The sequence below is a fragment of the Cupressus sempervirens genome, chromosome 5 (assembly GCF_028749045.1).
Source record: "Cupressus sempervirens isolate cs-2001-9-10 chromosome 5, ASM2874904v1, whole genome shotgun sequence".
Taxonomy (NCBI): Eukaryota; Viridiplantae; Streptophyta; class Pinopsida; order Cupressales; family Cupressaceae; genus Cupressus; species Cupressus sempervirens.
This window is the reverse complement of record NC_143122.1, coordinates 383039174-383060160: the sequence shown is the minus strand read 5'-3', so window position 1 is coordinate 383060160 and position 20987 is coordinate 383039174. Positions and strand designations below refer to the sequence as shown.

General features: G+C 31.7%; 1 long non-coding RNA gene and 1 pseudogene across 3 annotated transcripts in view; both read left to right on the top strand.

Moving 5' to 3' along the window:
• LOC149556373 (tryptophan decarboxylase 2-like) overlaps positions 1–20987 on the top strand; it is a 377028-nt pseudogene that overhangs the window by 196158 nt on the left and 159883 nt on the right. The window lies entirely within an intron of this gene.
• On the top strand, positions 1518–4809 carry LOC149556377 (uncharacterized). 2 transcript variants are annotated; one of them, XR_016364692.1, is made up of 5 exons: positions 1518–1574; positions 1734–1783; positions 4061–4133; positions 4364–4434; positions 4700–4809. It is a non-coding gene; the product is annotated as an uncharacterized LOC149556377 (long non-coding RNA). The 2 variants fall into 2 exon arrangements; XR_016364691.1 differs by lacking the exons at positions 1518–1574; positions 1734–1783 and having other exon boundaries at positions 3843–4133.

Genomic DNA, 20987 nt, shown 5'->3' with positions numbered 1-20987 from the left:
GTTAAGTTCTTTAAAATAAAATTTTTGAAAAATTAAATATGTTATCTTACATTTCACATGTTTTTCAAGATATTTGATATATTAAAGGATATTTAGATCCATAGATTAAAATATTTATTCAAATTCTTCAATTTGAATAACCTATATTAATCATTGACATTAATGGTATTTTTTTTAAAACTTGATATTGTCTCTTATATAGATAAAACTAAAAACCTTGATAACTTGTTGTGTTTAGTGTAAATTACATAGATCTACCAAGGCTACCAAGGTATGCAATTAATGTGAGGAATTTCTTGTACGTATGAATAATTTCATTTGGTATGAGTAACATGCTATTTTGATTAAATTATCTAGGATGTTTTAAAAAGTGATTTTTTTTTCAAAAAGGAAACTGATAGAATGATTTGTTCCAACCATTTCTAATGCTCTTGATTTTGTGCAGGTTCGACGATATTCTTGATTTTAAACTATACGGCAGTGTGTAGTATCTTTCTTCCTCTATTTTATTTTAGAAACTGCAACATATTTTTCTTCTAGGGCTTTTATTTTGCAAGTAATACTCTTTATGTGCATATAAATTGACTATTTTTAGAACAACCCCAAGTCTTATTTGTTTTTACTTACTTTTTCTAATTTCACTAATTTCAAAATCTTTCCTTACCTTGGAATTCTGTAATTTTATAGAATTTACATGTTTCTTTTCCTAACTTTTAACATTATTTATAATTCAAGATTGACAATTTCATCACAGGGTGAGTTGATTTTTTTCTTATATAATTATATCAAATCTTATTTATTTTTACCTACTTTTTCTAATTTCAATATTTTCACAATTTTCCTTACCTTGGAATTCTCTAGATTTATAGAATTACTTTTTTTTTTCCCCTAACTTTTAACATTATTTAGGATTTGATTGATAATTGATATCATCATTCTTCAATGTGAGTTGTCTCAAAATTTACTTTTATAAATCTCCACTTTTATTGCAAGTTGATTGATTTTTTATATAATTATATTTTAATATAAACTTAGTTATGGTTTTTTGTTTTCTCATTTGAAATCTATATTTTATTAGATTTTTCAATAATATATTTTTATATTAATGAAATATATTCATTATTATTTTTAGTGTAAAATAGAAGCAGCTCCCGAAAAAACAAGAAAATAAAACTAAGCCAAAAGAGGTAAATTTCTCTCTTTTAATACATTTATTTATTTTTTTCTCAATTTTAAAATTATTTTTATTAAAATTTTAAATCATTAGTTTTCATATTTATCGATTATATTATTTGTTTGTATTTAGTGTAAAGGAGAACTAGACAAGCTAAGATCAAGGAGAATTAGCAAAGACATGACCCAACCATGAACGTGATACATAATGCATGGAGAGGATGCTTAGACTACTTTTAACTTACTCTCTAAAATATTTTAGTGAATGATTCCATTTAATTAATTAGAGTGGAAATGTGAGTTTTTTTTTTTGATCTTTCAAAATTATAAAAGATCCTCTAAAAAGATAAAGGTTTTGCAAACTGAAGAAATGCTTTCTAATTTTATTTTGTTCTATTAAGGTAAGGTTTTTTTTCCTAAATCAACTATATCTTTTTGGGAATCAAGTCTCTTTTTAAGTTGATTTTTTAAATCATTGTTTTCTATATTTATTAGGTTTGTCTTCATTCCTCACTTTCTATTTTTAATGGATATTATAAATTGTTTCTTATGTATTACAGAATCATCTTCCAAAGATACAACAAAATTCACTATAAAGTTGGGTATAAAGGTAAAAAAATATATATCATTTTTTTTCACTCAATCATTATTTTCCATATTTAGTAAGTTCATTTTTGTTTCTAAATTTTAGTCATTTTATATATTTTTAATGTATTTCATGAGGAAGATCTACCAAGGCTATTAAGGTATGTAATTTATGTGAAGACGAATATACTCTTATGCTTTGCTAGTTCTTAAGTTCAATTTTATTTCTTGTATTTATTAATAATTTCATTTCATATGTTTTTTTTTTAGTGCATTTAAGAAATATATTATAAAATGTTATTCCTCTTAGACTTGGATGAAATTCCTATCTCATCTTAAGTTAATGACATGTATTTAGAACATAATTTATAAAATTGAATCAAAAATTTGAATATGAAATTATTTAGGATGAAACTGATAGAATGATTTGTTCCAACCATTTCTAAAGCTCTTAATTTTGTGTAGGTTAGACAATATGTGAAAGCTTGAGTATATTGACTATTTGATTTGTGTTCATCATTGTCAAATCTTCATGAGAATAATGTTATTTCTATTTTTTTATAGGAAAGGATTGTGGGTAGTATGTTTCTTCCTCTATTTCATTTTAGATACTTTTAGGGCTTTTATTTTTCAAGTCTACGAGCTTTATGTGCATATAAATTAACTATTTTCATAACGACCCCACATCTTATTTATTTTTACTTGTTTTAGTTTCACAATTTTAAAATTTCATTGACAATTGACAATTGATGTTATCATTCTACAAGGTGAGTTGTCTCCTCAACATTCAATTGTAGATTTTATAGAAGTACATGTTTGTTTTCCTAACTTTTTAACACTATTTAAGATGTCATTGGCAATTGATATCATCATTCTATAGGGTGAGTTGCCTCCTTAACATTGTGTGTCAAATTTTGCTTCTAGAAATCTCCACTTTTCTTGCAAATTGGTTGATTTTTTCTTATATAATTTTAATGTAAATTTAGTTATCTTATCTTATCTTATCACTTAAAATTTTTGCAATATTATAGAGTTCTATGTGAATTTGTTCCAACGTTTTTATGACTTGAATTGGTTACAATTTTCTTCGATAACAACTGAATCTTACCATTGTAGAAGCCAATTAATTGGTTATTGTTTCAATCTTATTTGTCTTTTATTGTTATATTGGTTAACATTTAATTAGGAGACAATTTTTTTCCTATGATTTACTATATTTTCCACATATAAAATGTTTTTCTATATCGATTTTGGAATTAAACTTTGGTGAAATCATTTATTGGTAAATTTTTATTTTTACTTTACTAAGGTAATTTTTTTCATTCATTAAATTTGTACTTTTGAAATTTTGAATTTGATTTCTTGTTAATTTTTCAAACCACTAATTTCTATTGAATATATATTCTTTGTTGTGTTCAATGTGGTGTGCAAAACTATGTAAAAATATAAGAATCCAATTTAAGAGGTAATTTTTTTAAATTGAATTTTATTGCAAAATTTTTAATTAATTTAAAGTTTGAGTGTCTTTATATGGTTCAACAAAGTTCATAATTAAGTTATGTATCCACTATGAATAAAAGATTTTATTTTAAAGAAAACTAAATGTAAATATAAAGTTTGAAAAAGGAAATTCAAACGGTTGAAATAATTTTTTTCAGTTAAAAGAAATAAAATTATTTCCTACATTAATTTTTTTTAAATTAAATTTATTTTCCGTTTCAATCACTAATTTGCATATTTAGTTAATTTAAACTAAAAACATCTTATGGCACATAACATAAAGTTATCTAAAATTAGATAATAAAAAATTATTTCTTTAATTTTTTTTCCTAATATTAATCTTTTTTTATTGATTTGGTCAGTCACTAGTTCTTGTTCTTCTTGTGTATATCTTTTATGTTGAGTTTAAAGCAGAAGGGCCTCTAGAAGAATGGGATAAAACTCACATTAAAGCTATCTCTGAACTGTAGCAAGAACACTCAAAGTGACATCCACACAGAATTATATTCTTATATTTTCCAACTTTTTTAAGTTCAATTTTAATTTCTGCTAATTTTTTGATTAATAATTCTGCTTTACCAAGAAATGTAATATCATTTTTTTTAAATATTTGAAAATCATGTAATCACTTATCATTTCTCTCAGAATTACACCCAGTGGCATAGGTAACATTCTATTTCTATTTCTATTTCTATTTGATTCTGAATATTTACTAAACTGGAAGGTTTCCAAATGAATATCCATAGTAAAGCCCTAGATTTTTTGTAGATGGAAAATTTGTGCTAACGTGCTTTATATTCAGTACCGAGGACCTTTGAAGTGGTGTAAAGCTTTTGGAGTACGTTTCAGTACACAAGGTTTCCTTCAATTGTTGAGTATGTTGTCTTTTCGTTTTATTTTGTGGGTCGTTCATCATTTTTGAATCATCTTTGATTTAGATCAAGGGAACAATTTTATTTCTATTTTGTTTCAGGTGTGTATGCACAAATTATGTGATGATTTATAATGGTGCACTAGGGAACATGAGAAATATAGTTGAGAAATATCAAGTTTATCTGGGAACATGATAAATGAAATGGGCTTTATTTCCATTGTTATGAAACAGGACTCATCAACACTGGAGCGTATTTATGTCATCATCGTGACATAAGAGATTTTGGTATCAATAATAATAAGGTAACAATTATTGTGCACTCTATTTTTCTAACATTTTTCACACTATTAGCATTCATGATCCAGTTACCAATTGATGGGTCAATAGATATATTTACCAATTACATTTTAGTAAGGGTTTGAATTTTGATAATAGAAATAAAACATTACAATTTAACCATCATTCTATATCATTGTTTACATTTAGAAACCAGGTTGATAAAGGGAGCTTCGATTTGATTAATATTCTTCTAAGAGTTTTCTTCAAGATCTCTCAATTTTTGTGTAGATTTTAGGGAGGAGATGACCTTGGTTAATCAAAAGATTGGGCTCACATATATGAGCAAAATAGCATCCCTCGTGCCTATATTTTTTAACAAGCTTTATCAAGTTACATGGTATAGATTCAACAACCTTCACTTTTAAGAAGTTACTTTGTTTTGCTGAAATAGAAGTTAATCGTGTGCTTGCTGAATTTTTACATGCTATCAGACTTGGCCTTCAGGAAACAATAAAGAAGATCAAGATGTTGTGAAAATTCTATCATCCCCTCAATGGCATGCATTGGATAGATTTGAAAGACTATACAGATTGATCTCAATGCAGATACACTTTGAAGGACTCCTCTTTATTTGACTAGAAAATAAAGAAGATTTTAATTGTTAACTTCACTCCCCTTTCTCTTTGTTCCCTCTTCCTTCAGCTCCCCTTCTCTGATTTGGTTCTAAAGTTGAGGGAGTCTCTTTTGTACGCAAATCACTCAATTTCATACTTCTGATATTACCTATTTGTAATTGTACATGACAGCACAAAATGTGGGCAAGGGATTCAATTTCATAACAATCAGTGGGTGGAAGGGTGGTTCATTTTGTGACTGTCAATAGATAGTCTAAATTTTGTAATTCTTTATTTTTCAATAAAATTGAAGAATTTAAAGTTTTTTTTTATTAGATATAAGAGTTTCAGAAAACAAGAAGGAACCAAATAGTCACCACAAATAACAATAAGGAGCCTAAGCCTCACCCCGAAAGAGCCGTATTAGCTATACATCAAGACAAAAAGAAGAGAAGATAGATCATCTAACTAAGAACATCATAGTGAATATCCATCCAAGCAGTCCATCCTAAGGGACCCTCCATCCAAATGATACTTTTACTTTTTTGAAACTGCATCAACAAGAACAAATCCTCTTTTCTGACATTCACATTCTTTCTGATTTCTCTGTTCAGCCTAATACAAGCTTGCTCAAAAGCCTGCAAATCATCCAGGGTTCTTTGCCACTGGTATCCATGCTTCAACTCATAGTAGAAAAAGGTAGCATACCCATCCTGAAGGAACCTTCTAAGCTTATCCCTCTCGATCAACATAGTAGCCTGAATTTAAAGTTTAAAGTTTCCCATTGTGCAGAGCCATTTATCAATTAAAGTGGATTGATCAAACTTAAAATTATGAATTGTATTCTTTGAGGAGAGTAAAAATATGTTTATAAATGTTAATAAATTACAATGAAAAGTCTACACTTAGAATTGGACCATCAAATGAACTTACAAATACTTAGTCTCAAGCTAAAGAAACTTATTTTAAAATTTAAAAAATAATATAGCTAAATATAATATATTAAAACTTAGTTATCATTAAAATATTTAAATTCATATTATAGATGATCATATATAAGCAATGAAAACAAATAATCAATGTGTTATTCTTATTCTTATTATTATGATTTCAAATATATACAATTAATTAAAAATAAAAACTAGAAACTACTTTAATATTTTGTAATCTAAAACATATACTTATGAATTTAATGAAAATATTATTAATCTTTTAATTTGTTGTTTAAAATTTGTTAATAACAAAACCACTCAAATAAATTATATAGTTATTGCATTGTAAAGATTTATTATAATTATCTTTGCTAACTAATTACAGGAAATTAAATTTGTTTTAACATAAGTTTATGCTTTGTATTTTCCAATATCTCATTTTCATCATTGCCACATTATATCAATTTGATACATCTTTTAGCATACTTTACATATATTTAGCTAAAGATAGGTATGTTAGGCTAATGATTTGCAATTATTAATAATAATAAATAGTAAAATTATGTTGCAAGGGAAACTATCACAAAAACAAATATTATACATATGTTCATCTAAAGATTAGCATGCTTTACATATATTTAGCTAAAGATAGGTATGCTAGGCTAATGATTTACAATAATTTATAATAATAAATAGTAAAATTTTGTTACAAGGGAAAATATCACAAAAATATATATATATTATACATATGTTCATCTAAAGATAGGTGTACTAGTTTAGGCTGAAGCAAAGATTAATTATTATTTTTTATGATTAATTATTACGATTTGATTATTACTTATGCTTGAGTAGATTCAAACCCCCAAGTCCTTCCAAATAAGAGGTTCACTATTTACCATTGTGTTGTATGATCTTGCCTATTTATTGTGCATCTTCTTTATGTTGTATTTTTTCTTCCATTTTTCATATCTTAATTTTCAACATTTGGGGAGGATCCACAATATTTGAGGCATTTAGGCTTCCCTTCCATGTTCACCCATTTTTAATTTTTCTTTGTCTTCATGTGTTATTCATTGGATTCAAGCTATGGGTGGCCACATGATGGTCTTTTCTCTCCTTAGAATGTCTCACACTCTACTCTATGTAGTATGGTCCATTCTAAGGGTGCTTCTTATCTAATTATCTTTCTATCTAACTGTATATTGGGAAATGATGATCAATGATATGTCACCACTTACCACATACACATTAAAAAGGGGATCCTAAAATTTGACTCACTTTCGACTAAATATTATTAGCACAAACTAAAGTAAATGTGTTTCCAAGTTTTACTCTTCCCCTTTTAAGCCAGAAGTCTTTAGTATGAAAGTTAGTGTGTGTCCAAGATTGATGTCTAAGTATCTTTTTGGTCACTTACTTCTCAGTTTTTTTGAGTGCTCTACTTTCTTTGTTTTCTAGTTCCCCCTTGCATTACCTTTACCCACCATCTAAGAAGGATTCCTATTTTTCTAGTGTGCACGGGGTCTAGGTGATCTAGGCATGGTTGGGATGTGTTCTGGCATCCTCTCAATGAGAAGTAAGTTACTCTGCATTTCATTTTTGCTACGTTTCCCTAACATTCCATGGCCCATGGATTCTAAGATTTCAAGATTTTTTTCCCCTTGAGTGAACTATATTGAGTGCATATCTAAAGAGTAAAGTTGTGACAATGATTAACAAGGTAAGAAGATGATTATATCATGCTAGAAAATGCCTACAAAGTTGTGGATCAAAGCTAGAATGAATCCCATCCAAATTTGTGGAGATAGGATCAAGTGAGCTATGAGGGAACATGAATATATGGGTTGTTTGATGCGTACTCATGGAAGTGAAGTTGTTTTTTTTTTTTTGCTTCTGATGTTGTTTAAACTAGAGCCAAACCTTGGTCCCAAGGATCAAATGGTGTGAAAATGATGTTGAATGAACCATTTAAGGGCTTATACTCAATAAGACATGCTCAAGATCTAACTTCGAGGCCATCAAATTAAGGTGAAAGAATGAAGAGTTGTTAGATGTGCTCTAGTCAGGGGAATGTTGCTAAGAAAGGGGTTTTTCATCCTAAGGCAATGAAAAAGGCCACTTCTCTAGAGGCTTTGAAAATAGAAATTCAAGTTACTCTAAAATGTGAATATCCTTCAGAGATGCTCAAAAGATACTTCCAAAAAATTTAGTGATGGAAATGTGAACCCAATATAAAAGAGATGTAGTGTTAAAAACTTTAGGCAGAAAGTGAAAAAATGAAGTGCGTAAGCTAGTAGAAGGATTACTCCTCGTTCTACATTCTTGGATAGAAGAAAAATGGGTTTGCAAAAAAACTAAGTTTCTTTCTCTCTCTCCTGCATACATTAACATTATCAAGTATGTCAACTAGATCTGGGTCAGCTTCTCCTATGCCTTCAAGGGGTAGGGTCGCCTCTTATGCCGACATGGCACATACTACATTGTTCGACATCCACTATCAAAACACTTAGTACAAACTAAAGTTTATTGGTGCTCAGCATCAACTAAACTTAACTTGGCTTACACTATGCCTACACTAATTTTCTTGGCTCCAACTAATTTTCTTCTCCGCTTGCACTAACTTTTCTCGACACCTACTATCCACTCAGCCAAACTTGGTAGAAAAACTTCATTTAACTTGTTCTTCTAAGCATACTTAGTGTAACCAACCTTTGTAACCTTAAGTAGATTATCAATGCACTATAATATCATTATCTTAACTGATTCTTGTACTCCTTTCATATCATAACTCAACCTTTCCTCTAGGTTCTATTGTTACCTCATTTATTCAAATCCTCTTTGTCAATCAAACAAATTATAGTACTTAAATCATATAAGAAATTGTCTTACCAGCAAGTAGTAGGTTTGACATTGGTGGCAAAACAATGAATGAAACAAATTTATCATACTTGTATCAATCTATTTTCAACATTTCCTATAATTGGTTTCTTCAAGTATATTTAAATGAATATTTATCAAGAATTGTATCATGTGCAATCATAGAAAATGACAATCAGAGTTGCTAGTTACAATAATTTAATTGGCTTGGAGAGTGAGTTAAAAGAGCTTACAAACACATCTTTCAAATTCTACGATTTGGGTGATCTTCATAGAAGACTCAATTCTCAACCTATTCACCCAATCACTCAAAATCTTAAAGAAAGCAGACTAGTTGAAGCAACTAGATTTCCAATGGAAATTCAGGCACCTAAGCTAGTGAAGGAATGCATAAAGAGATACAACATAGAAACAAAGTATATTTTGTTTCCCAATCAATCTATTATCATCTCAATGAACAATGCACTAATGTAGGTTGCATTTGGTATTCCTATGAAGGAGCAGTATTGTGATGTTGATTTTGGATCTTCCGTGTCTATGTTCAATGAGAAAATGACCGTTAGACAGGAAGATATGTAAAGGACATGGTTCTTGACGGGGTGCTCAAAGAAGACCAAAATTTCAAACACCCTATTTGGCACGAATCTAAAAAGAGAGATTGTGGATATCCTTGCACTCCTCCTTAGATTCAAAGAAAAGGAGAATATTTTAAAGTTCATTGAGCATCATTTCTTCCTAGTGCAAGCAATACATGTTGACGATATGTAGATCGACTTGGCACAGATCATCTATGATGAGCTAGCCTCGTGGTTGAATTTAGCCAAAGGATTCAAGTAGTTCTATGAATCCTCAAATATTATCTATGCATTAGAAACTCACAACTTATGGTTTAACCTCCCTAGCATCCCAAACTAAGATGAGTGCATGAAAATATATGAATTTTACGCACATTTGTAGCTGTAGAGAAGTTATGATGAGTATGTGGGGTTTAATGATGCCTTCACAATGAGGCTATGCCAAGAATTGCAAGGATGCCCTCAAAGGAGATTTTCACCAAAGGAAATTTCATCCATAAGCCAATTTGGATGCTCATTTATCCAATTTCCAAGCTTCTCCTATTTACAAATAGGAGCTTACAATGACTTTCCTAAGAGGTTGTCGAGGTATTCAGAAGACAAGGTGGTTTTACTTGAACTGTGTCTATAGAACCTTGAAGTGAACATGTTGTGTTCTAATGTGAAGAAGATTGTTGGGAATCCCTTTCCTATTATGGTTGGTCAATATTCATGTGCTTCCAGATCAGATGCACATAATTTGGTAAAGAGCTTTGAAAAAAACATTAAATTGTTATACTATGAGGTACTTAGGCCTCATTATGATCCAATTAACTTTGTAAGAGATAATTTGAAGTTGGGATATACCTACAGGCATGTTTTAGATATTGAAGACTTCTGGTCCAGGTGTCTTAACAAGTACCAAAATTGGGAGAGGTTTTGGTCATTGTTAACCATTAATGAGATTAAATTTTATAATGATTTTGTTGATATTTCTAACCTTGCAGATGATGGAACCTACTTGCACCCCACATCTTACAAGAAGATCAAACACACCCCAATTTTTTCTACCCCACTTATAAATCTAGTTATTGACACTATGGAGGTTCTTATTTACAGGACAATCAAGAGAAAAGACAAATGGGTGGAATAGACCCAAGTGAGGAAGAAGAGGATTGGAAGCACTAGTTCTACAGGTGGAGTATCAAATGGAGCTGCCTAGTAAATCATAGCAACGATAGCATAAATACTACATTGACATTTTTAGGGCCACTATAGTCCATTGGCCAAGGTGGAGACCATCCTCTACAAAAGAATGTGCCACTCACTCCTACCCATGAAGCTAGGTCTGTTCTGAACATCAAGAAGGCTGGAGAGAAGTAAGATGATAAGGATAAGGGGAAAGACTAAGAAAAATTAGTGGCCAAGCCATCTTCTGCTATCCAAGTCATCAATTTGGATAGCAACACTAGCCCCATGGATGGTTAGGAATAGGATGCATCTTAGTAAGGGGATACCTTATCCCTTTTGGTAACTAAGGTTGATGCCTTCCCTGTTGCTTCTTAGAGAACACCAAATCCATTAATCCTAAGGAAACTATTTGATCCTACTCCCTTGTAGTCTACTATCAATGTCCTTTCTGTAGAGTCATAGCTCAAAGAGACCATTTATAGGAAGAAGAGGAGATATGAGGAAGTAGCTTCATCGATGCATTTGATCACATAAGTCATCTCCTCTCAGTCATCAATTTGACATGAATGCAAAGGAGAATAAAAAGCTACTCCTAAAGTTGCAACAAAAAAGGCAATTTAGGCAGGTTGGTTGAACATGGGTAGATCAGATCAAGGCTTAAGGTCCCTTACTAGTAGAAAACCTGGGACGCCTAGTGTTGGCTGCTCACAAGCTTAGGAAAGTAGCTTCAAATCATTAGGAAACCATATAGAAGGTAGCAGACAAGCTGATAGATAAATTGACCCTTCTACAAGAAGTAATAGACATGAAGACAAATGTGGTCATTGCTCATGGGATCCTTAAGATAGGCAAGGAGTCACTGTGTCACAAGAAATAATCCTTGGATTTTTTTATAGAAAGCTCCATGAGATCTGCAAATGAGCTCAAGGATGCACGTATGACCTAGTGCAAAAGCTCACTGAAAAGTTGTTTCAATATATGAAGATATTGCAAACAAAGTCCTTTGTTTCCACTAATTACAAGCACATGGATATTGAGAGAATGAAATCAAAGTTCTTGGCATTTGTTGATGAATTTTTTGACCCACTCAACTTCCATGTGTCCAAGAATTGAGAACTCTTAGTAGTGGACATGATCATAAGGAGAGAAATGGAGAAATTCAAGTCAATAGTGGCTAGAATAGATGACTTAATAGATATGCATGACTACTAGATGGTCCAAGCCAACATCATCATCATTCTAGATGTTGAAGACCTGGACAAAGTAACCAAAGCCATGAAAGATTATAGAGCTAAATCAATTTTCTCCTAAGAAGGCATGATGTTCTGATAATTTTCTAGACATCTCTCATTCTTCCCATTGTCTTTCTCTTTGTATCTATTCATGGCATTTTTTTAGTCTCTATAACAAATAATGATTCAAGCTTGTTCTATTTTTAGTTGATTCTATTCAGAGATGTTGGATAGAGTGCTACACTTAGCTAATTAGAACATCCTCCCCTTCACTTCCCTTTAGGCTTTACCAAGGATTTTCTCTAATCGTTCAATGCTTTTATTCAGTTGGGTTGAACAGACGTCTAGTGAAAAGAAACACTTTAGATATTAGATCATGTGGCACTCCCATCCTTAATTTAGGGAATGTGTTTATCAGTGGTGGAATATTGAGGTCCAAGGTACTGATATGTTTCAAATAGCTAGAAAACTAGATAATATTAGAAGGGAGGTGGTGGGATGGAATAAGTCTTCCTTCGGTGATAATTTTAAGTAAAATAAATAAATTGATGAAAAAACTTGAAGGGATTCAAGAGAGTATGGTGAAGGGAGGTCTCTCTTTAGTTACTCATGAGGAAGAGCAAGAATGGAGGGGGAAATGGAGATTTATATTTGGAAGAGAGGAGGTGTTCTAGAAGTAGAGATATCGAGTTCAATGGTTAACTAAGTTGGATGGTAACACTACATTCTTCCATAGGATGACTTCTAGACACCAAAAGAAAAATACCAATACTAAGCTCTTTGATGTTAATAATGTGGAACTCACTAATTAGTAAGATATTAAGACTTGGGCCACATAGTACTTCCACAGAATTTATAACCCTCCCCTAATTCAAAAGAAACCTAACACTGAAGAAGCTTTTCTTAGTGTTATCAATACAGTGATTGGTGAAGAAATGAATGAGGACTTGAATAGAAAGGTTTTAGATGAAGAAGTTAAGGAGGATGTATTTTCTATGGGAGATTATAAAGAACTAGGACTAGATGGTTTTCCCCATTCCATCATTTAGGAATTCTGGAAAATCATCAAATATGATTTGGTGTACATGGTTGATAACTTTATAGGGATAGGTAGAATCCTCAAAGAACTAAATCAAATTTATATTTTTCTTATCCCAAAAATAGATTAACCTACCTAGGAGGAATTTAGGCCAATTAGTCTATTTAATTCTATTTGTAAGATCCTATCGAAGGTGGTGTTCAACTACATAAAACCTTTCCTTGGCAAATCTATCAATCCTAATCATAATGATTTTCCAGATTCTTGATGAGGTGATAACCACCCATGAGGTTTTTAATTCCATGGAGAAAAGTTTAAATCTAGGTATGGTGTTGAAGTTAGATATTAGCCTGAACAATTTAAAGTTTAAAGTTTGCCATTGTGTAGAGCCATTTATCAATTAAAGTGGATTGGTCAAACTTAAAATTATGAATTGTATTCTTTGAGGAGAGTAAAAATATGTTTATAAATGTTAATAAATTACAATGAAAAGTCTACACTTAGAATTGGACCATCAAATGAACTTACAAATACTTAGACTCAAGCTAAAGAAACTTATTTTAAAATTTAAAAAATAATATAGCTAAATATAATATATTAAAACTTAGTTATCATTAAAATATTTAAATTCATATTATAGATGATCATATATAAGCAATGAAAACAAATAATCAATGTGTTATTCTTATTCTTATTATTATGATTTCAAATATATACAATTAATAAAAACTAAAAACTAGAAACTACTTTAATATTTTGTAATCTAAAACATATACTTATGAATTTAATGAAAATATTATTAATCTTTTAATTTGTTGTTTAAAATTTGTTAATAACAAAACCACTCAAATAAATTATATAGTTATTGCATTGTAAAGATTTATTATAATTATCTTTGCTAACTAATTACAAGAAATAAAATTTGTTTTAACATAAGTTTATGCTTTGTATTTTCCAATATCTCATTTTCATCATTGACACATTATTTCAATTTGATACATCTTTTAGCATACTTTACATATATTTAGCTAAAGATAGGTATGTTAGGCTAATGATTTGCAATTATTAATAATAAAAAATAGTAAAATTATGTTGCAAGGGAAACTATCACAAAAACAAATATTATACATATGTTCATCTAAAGATTAGCATGCTCTACATATATTTAGCTAAAGATAGGTATGCTAGGCTAATGATTTACAATAATTTATAATAATAAATAGTAAAATTTTGTTGCAAGGGAAAATATCACAATATATATATATATATATATATATATATATATATATATGTTCATCTAAAGATAGGTGTACTAGTTTAGGTTGAAGCAAAGATTAATTATTATTTTTAATGATTAATTATTATGATTTGATTATTACTTATGCTTGAGTAGATTCAAACCCACAAGTCCTCCCAAATAAGAGGTTCACTATTTACCATTGTGTTGTATGATCTTGCCTATTTATTGTGCATCTTCTTTATGTTGTATTTTTTCTTCTATTTTTCATATCTTAATTTTCAACATTTGGGGAGGATCCACAATATTTTAGGCATTTAGGCTTCCCTTCCATGTTCACCCATTTTTAATTTTTCTTTGTCTTCATGTGTTACTCATTGGATTCAAGCTATGGGTGGCCACATGATGGTCTTTTCTCTCCTTAGAATGTCTCACACTCTACTCTATGTAGCATGGTCCATTCTAAGGGTGTTTCTTATCTAATTATCTTTCTATCTAACTGTATATTGGGAAATGTGAATCAATGATATGTCATCACTTACCACATACACATTAAAAAGGGGATCCTAAAATTTGACTCCCTTTCGACTAAATATTATTAGCACAAACTAAAGTAAATGTGTTTCCAAGTTTTACTCTTCCCCTTTTAAGCTAGAATTCTTTAGTATGAAAGTTAGTGTGTGTCCAAAATTGATGTCTAAGTATCTTTTAGGTCACTTACTTCTCGGTTTTTTTGAGTGCTCTACTTTCTTTGTTTTCTAGTTCCCCCTTGCATTACCTTTACCCACCATATAAGAAGGACTCCTATTTTTCTAGTGTGCACAGGGTCTAGGTGATCTAGGCATGCTTGGGATGTGTTCTAGCATCCTCTCAATGAGAAGTAAGTTACTTTGCATTTCATTTTTGCTACCTTTCCCTAACATTCTGTGTCCCATGGATTATAAGATTTCAATATGTTTTTCCCCTTGAGTGAACTATATTGAGTGCATATCTAAAGAGTAAAGTTGTGACAATGATTAACAAGGTAAGAAGATTATTATATCATGCTAGAAAATGCCTACGAAGTTGTGGATCAAAGATAGAATGAATCCCATCCAAATTTGTGGAGATAAGATCAAGTGAGCTACGAGGGAACATGAATATATGGGTTTTTTGATGCATACTCATAGAAGTGAAGTTGTTTTGTTTTGCTTCTTGTTTTTTAAACTAGAGCCAAACCTTGGTCCCAAGGATCAAATGGTGTGAACATGATGTTGAATGAACCATTTAAGGGCTTATACTCAATAAGACATGCTCAAGATCTAACTTCGAGGCCATCAAATTAAGGTGAATGAATGAAGAGTTGTTAGATGTGCTCTAGTCAGGGGAATGTTGCTAAGAAAGGGGTTTTTCATCCTAAGGCAATGAAAAAGGCCACTTCTCTAGAGGCTTTGAAAATAGAAATTCAAGTTACTCTAAAATGTGAATATCCTTCAGAGATGCTCGAAAGATACTTCCAAAAAATTTAGTGATGGAAATGTGAACCCAATATAAAAGAGATGTAGTGTTAAAAACTTTAGGCAGAAAGATGAAAAATGAAGTGCGCAAGCTAGTAGAAGGATTACTCCCCGTTCTGCAATCTTGGATAGAAGAAAAATGGGTTTGCAGAAAAGCTAAGTTTCTTTCTCTCAGTCCTGCATACATTAACATTATAAAGTATGTCAACTAGATCTGGGTCAGCCTCTCCTATGCCTTCAAGGGGTAGGGTCGCCTCTTATGCCGACATGGCCACATTTGAGGTAGGTCTTCATGGTGTTGCTCAAGCTGCTCATTTCAAGCCTTCTCATCCTCATGAAGTTTCCCCTATAAGTGTATCAAACCCTATAAGGGTACTTTTAGACTTAGATACAATTGATGATATTTATAGTATGCCAAAAGAGCTCTCTACCTTTGTTGTTATTTTTCACTTTCTGGACTTTTTGCCCTCTCTTGCTAATCTTCATACTTGGATCTCCAAGCATTGCGAACCAATTTTAGATTGTGATGTCCACATCTTTTTGATGGCTAAAGGATTTTTCATCTAGTAAAGTTTAAAATTCTTAAAGATAGGAAGACTATTTTGTGTGATAATAGTTTTTCATGGCACGAAAGATTTCCACTTATGGCCAAGCCATGGCATATGGATTTTGATCCACTTATAAAATCTTTTAACAAGGTTCCTATTTGGGTCCGAGTTTTATATTTCCAATGCATCTTTTTTCTAGATTCTGTTTATGAAGCTATTGGGGATGCCATCGGTGATTTTTTATATGTGGACTCAGACACTTCAGATATTCTCCATTTGACGTGTGCTCAAATTCTTGTAGAGATGGATATTTCAAACGGCCTCCCTAAGAAGGTTTGTTAGGAATCCTTGAGAGGCTCTTGAGCCCAAATATTGGATTATGAAGGTATCCATTTTCGTTGTAGAAAATGTCATATGACAGGTCACATTGTTGCTCATTGTGATGACCAGTTTCACTTTTGTTTGTTGTATTTTTTGTTTCTATACTTATTGAAAATCTTTAGACTTGTACAGGGTTTTAGGCACCCTTCAAAACCTATTTTACTTAATCAAAAACATTATCAAGTATGTCTACATTTTGAATTCTAAAGAAAAGTAAGACACTTCCCAAAAAGCTAAAGCATTTACGTTGTTAAGTGATTCTTAGTCATATCACTTTACCTTAAGTAAAGTAATAGAGATTTCAAGAATTTAATATTCTACACACAAATGAACAGAAAGTTTAAATAGTTGATACTCATGGATGAACTTAATTTGTTTCATGTGGCACCAACGTTCTAATTCCTATACCTATTTCATCAAAAAAATTTATTGGAATTCTTTAGGATAATTGAGAGGGGGGTGAACCAATTATCCAAGGTCCAGATGTACAATTTAAACTTTGCACAATTTAGTGAACCCACATCCATAAAACATTTTCATCATGCATGCATTCACTAGATTATGCAATCGCTCAAACTTATAGGTTATTGTCAAATCAATATGCAAAAACATAAACATGAAACATAACAGATTCAATAACACATTTGACACAATGATTAAAATGGAAACCCAATTTGGGAAAAACCACCAGCAACATGCTACTAATTCTCACTCTTCTGAAGTGATGCCCTGTGAAAGGCCAACCTTGTTAAAGGTTACAATACACATTGTTAAATGTGACCTAATTAAAGGATTTTAATCACCCTATTAGGAGTGAACCTCATTAGAGGATTTTAGATCATTCACTTGGAATGTCACCTAGTTAAAGGATTTACAAATGACTGTTAGGTCAACCTTAATACAAAGGATTTACCGTAGACTAATACAATGATTAGAGAGTAATAGTAAGGCTTAATCTGATAACAACTTACAACTTTATTTGTAGATTACAAATATTTATTTTAGTCCTCCATTTTCCTTGGCTTTCACACTCTTCAACTCTGATAGCTTGTTCACCCTTCAAGCATCCATACCCTTAAGCCTTCTTGTTTTTTCTTCCAATGCAATCTCTTCTTTTACATCACTGAATGATGTGAATACCCTAGACTCCTTGTCTTCCCTAGGTTCTCACACATCACCTCTTGCTTCTGACCAACTATGTCTATAAATAGAGAATTAAGATTTTTTTGTTCATCCTCCATTTTCCATTATGGAGTTAGGTTAGATTAGATAGGATTCAATGAATCTACCCCTCATTTAATTTTATTCCCTTCTCGAAACTTCTCCTTCAATCCTCTTTGAATTCACCTCAAAATAGTTTATCTTGAATTTTTTGCCATCAGCTCATCAATCTTATCTTCCACACAGTTCACACAATCCAAGAAATCAAACTTGTCAGCTCAAATTCATCAAATTCTTGATCTTTCTCATAATGCTAACACTTGACATTAACTGGCTTTTGATGCTTGGCACATACTACATTGTTCGACATCCACTATCAAAACACTTAGTACAAACTAAAGTTTATTGGTGCTCAACATCAACTAAACTTAACTTGGCTTACACTGTGCCTACACTAATTTTCTTCGCTCCAACTGATTTTCTTCTTAGCTTGCACTAACTTTTCTCGACACCTACTATCCACTCAGTCAAACTTGGTAGAAAAACTTCATCTAACTTGTTCTTCTAAACATACTTAGTGTAACCAACCCTAGTAACCTTAAATAGATTATCAATGCACTATAATATCATTATCTTAACTGATTCTTGTACTCCTTTCATATCATAACTCAACCTTTCCTCTAGGTGCTATTGTTACCTAATTTATTCAAATCCTCTTTGTCAATCAAATAAATTATAGTAATTAAATCATATAAGAAATTGTCTTACCAGCAAGTAGTAGGTTTGACATTGGTGTCAAAATAATGAATGAAACAAATTTATCATACTTGTATCAATCTATTTTCAACATTTCCTATAATTGGTTTCTTCAAGTATATTTAAATGAATATTTATCAAGAACTGTATCATGTGCAATCATAGAAAATGACAATCAGAGCTGCTAGTTACAATAATTTAATTGGCTTGGAGCGTGAGTTAAAAGAGCTTACAAACACATCTTTCAAATTCTACGATTTGGGTGATCTTCATAGAAGAATCAGTTCTCAACCTATTCACCCAATCACTCAAAATCTTAAAGAAAGAAGACTAGTTGAAGCAACTAGTTTTCCAATGGAAATTCATGCACCTAAGCCAGTGAAGGAATGCATAAAGAGATATAACACAGAAACAAAGTAGATTTTGTTTCCCAATCAATCTATTCTCATCTCAATCAATAATGCACTAATGTAGGTTGCATTTGGTATTCCTATGAAGAAGCAGGATTGTGATGTTGATTTTGGATCTTCCGTGTCTATGTTTAATGAGAAAATGACCGTTAGATAGGAAGATATGTAGAGGACATGGTTCTTGACTGGGTTCTCAAAGAAGACCAAAATGTCAAACACCCTATTTGGCACGAATCTAAAAAGAGAGATTGTGGATATCCTTGCACTCCTCCTTAGATTCAAAAAAAGGGAGAATATTTTGAAGTTCATTTAGCACCATTTCTTCCTAGTGCAAGCAATACATTTTGACAATATGTAGATCGACTAGGCACAGATCATCTGTGATGAGCTAGCCTCGTGGTTGAATTTAGCCAAAGGATTCAAGTAGTTCTATGAATCCTCATATATTATCTATGCATTAGAAACTCACAACTTATGGCCTGACCTCCCTAGCATCCCAAACTATGATGAGTGCATGAAAATATATGAATTTTACCCACATTTGTAGCTATAGATAAGTTATGATGAGTATGTGGGGTTTAATGATGCCTTCACAATGAGGCTATGCCAAGAATTGCAAGGATGCCCTCAAAGGATATTTTCACCAAAGGCAATTTAATCCATAAGCCAATTTGGATGCTCATTTATCCAATTTCCAAGCTTCTCCTATTTACAAATAGGAGCTTACAATGACTTTCCTAAGAGGTTGTCGAGGTATTCAGAAGACAAGGTGGTTTTACTTGAATAGTGTCTATAGAACCTTGAAGTGAACATGTTGTGTTCTAATGTGAAGAAGATTGTTGGGAATCCCTTTCCTATTGCGGTTGGTCAATATTCATGTGCTTCTAGATCAGATGCACATAATTTGGTAAAGAGCTTTGAAAAAAACATTAAATTGTTATACTATGAGGTACTTAGGCCTCATTATGATCCAATTAACTTTGTAAGAGATAACTTGAAGTTGGGATATACGTACAGGCATGTTTTAGATATTGAAGACTTCTGGTCCAGGTGTCTTAAAAAGTACCAAAATTGGGAGAGGTTTTGGTCATTGTTAACCATTAATGAGATTAAATTTTATAATGATTTTGTTGATATTTCTAGCCTTGCAGATGATGGAACCTACTTGCACCCCACATCTTACAAGAAGATCAAACGCACCCCAATTTTGTCTACCCCACCTATAAATCTAGTTATTGACACTATGGAGGTTCTTATATACAGGACAATCAAGAGAAAATACAAATGGGTGGAATAGACCCAAGTGAGGAAGAAGAGGATTGGAAGCACTAGTTCTACAGGTGGAGTATCAAATGGAGCTGCCCAGTCAATCATAGCAACAAAAGCATAAATACTACATTGACATTTTCAAGGCCACTATTGTCCATTGGCCAAGGTGGAGACCATCCTCTATAAAAGAATTTGCCACTCACTCCTACCCATGAAGCTAGGTCTGTTTAGAACATCAAGAAGGTTGGAGAGAAGTAAGATGATAAGGATAAGGGGAAAGACTAAGAAAAATTAGTGGCCAAGCCATCTTCTGCTATCCAAGTCATCAATTTGGATAGCAACACTAACCCCATGGATGGTTAGGAATAGGATGCATCTTAGTAAGGGGATACCTTATCCCTTTTGGTAACTAAGGTTGATGCCTTCCCTATTGCTTCTCAGAGAACACCAACTCCATTAATCCTAAGGAAACTATTTGATCCTACTCAATTGTAGTCTACTATAAATGTCCTTTCTGTAGAGTCATAGCTCAAAGAGACCATTGATAGGAAGAAGAGGAGATATGAGGAAGTAGCTTCATCGATGCATTTGATCACATAAGTCACCTCTTCTTAATCATCCAAGAAGATGAAGACGTAGAAGACAATTGCTACATTGGCTATGGCTTCAACGACTAGCCATATGCTAGTTGATATTTTTGAGCCACATAAAGAAGAAAAATTTAATGAGCTCTCAAAATATTATTTCCATATTAGAATGGTAGTTCTTGACATCCTGGTTCACAACTCTATGGCGAACATGTGGAAGTCTAACAATGAGAAAATTGAAGATAAGTTGAAAGAGCTTAGAGTAGAGAAGGAAATTATGAAATCCTCAAAT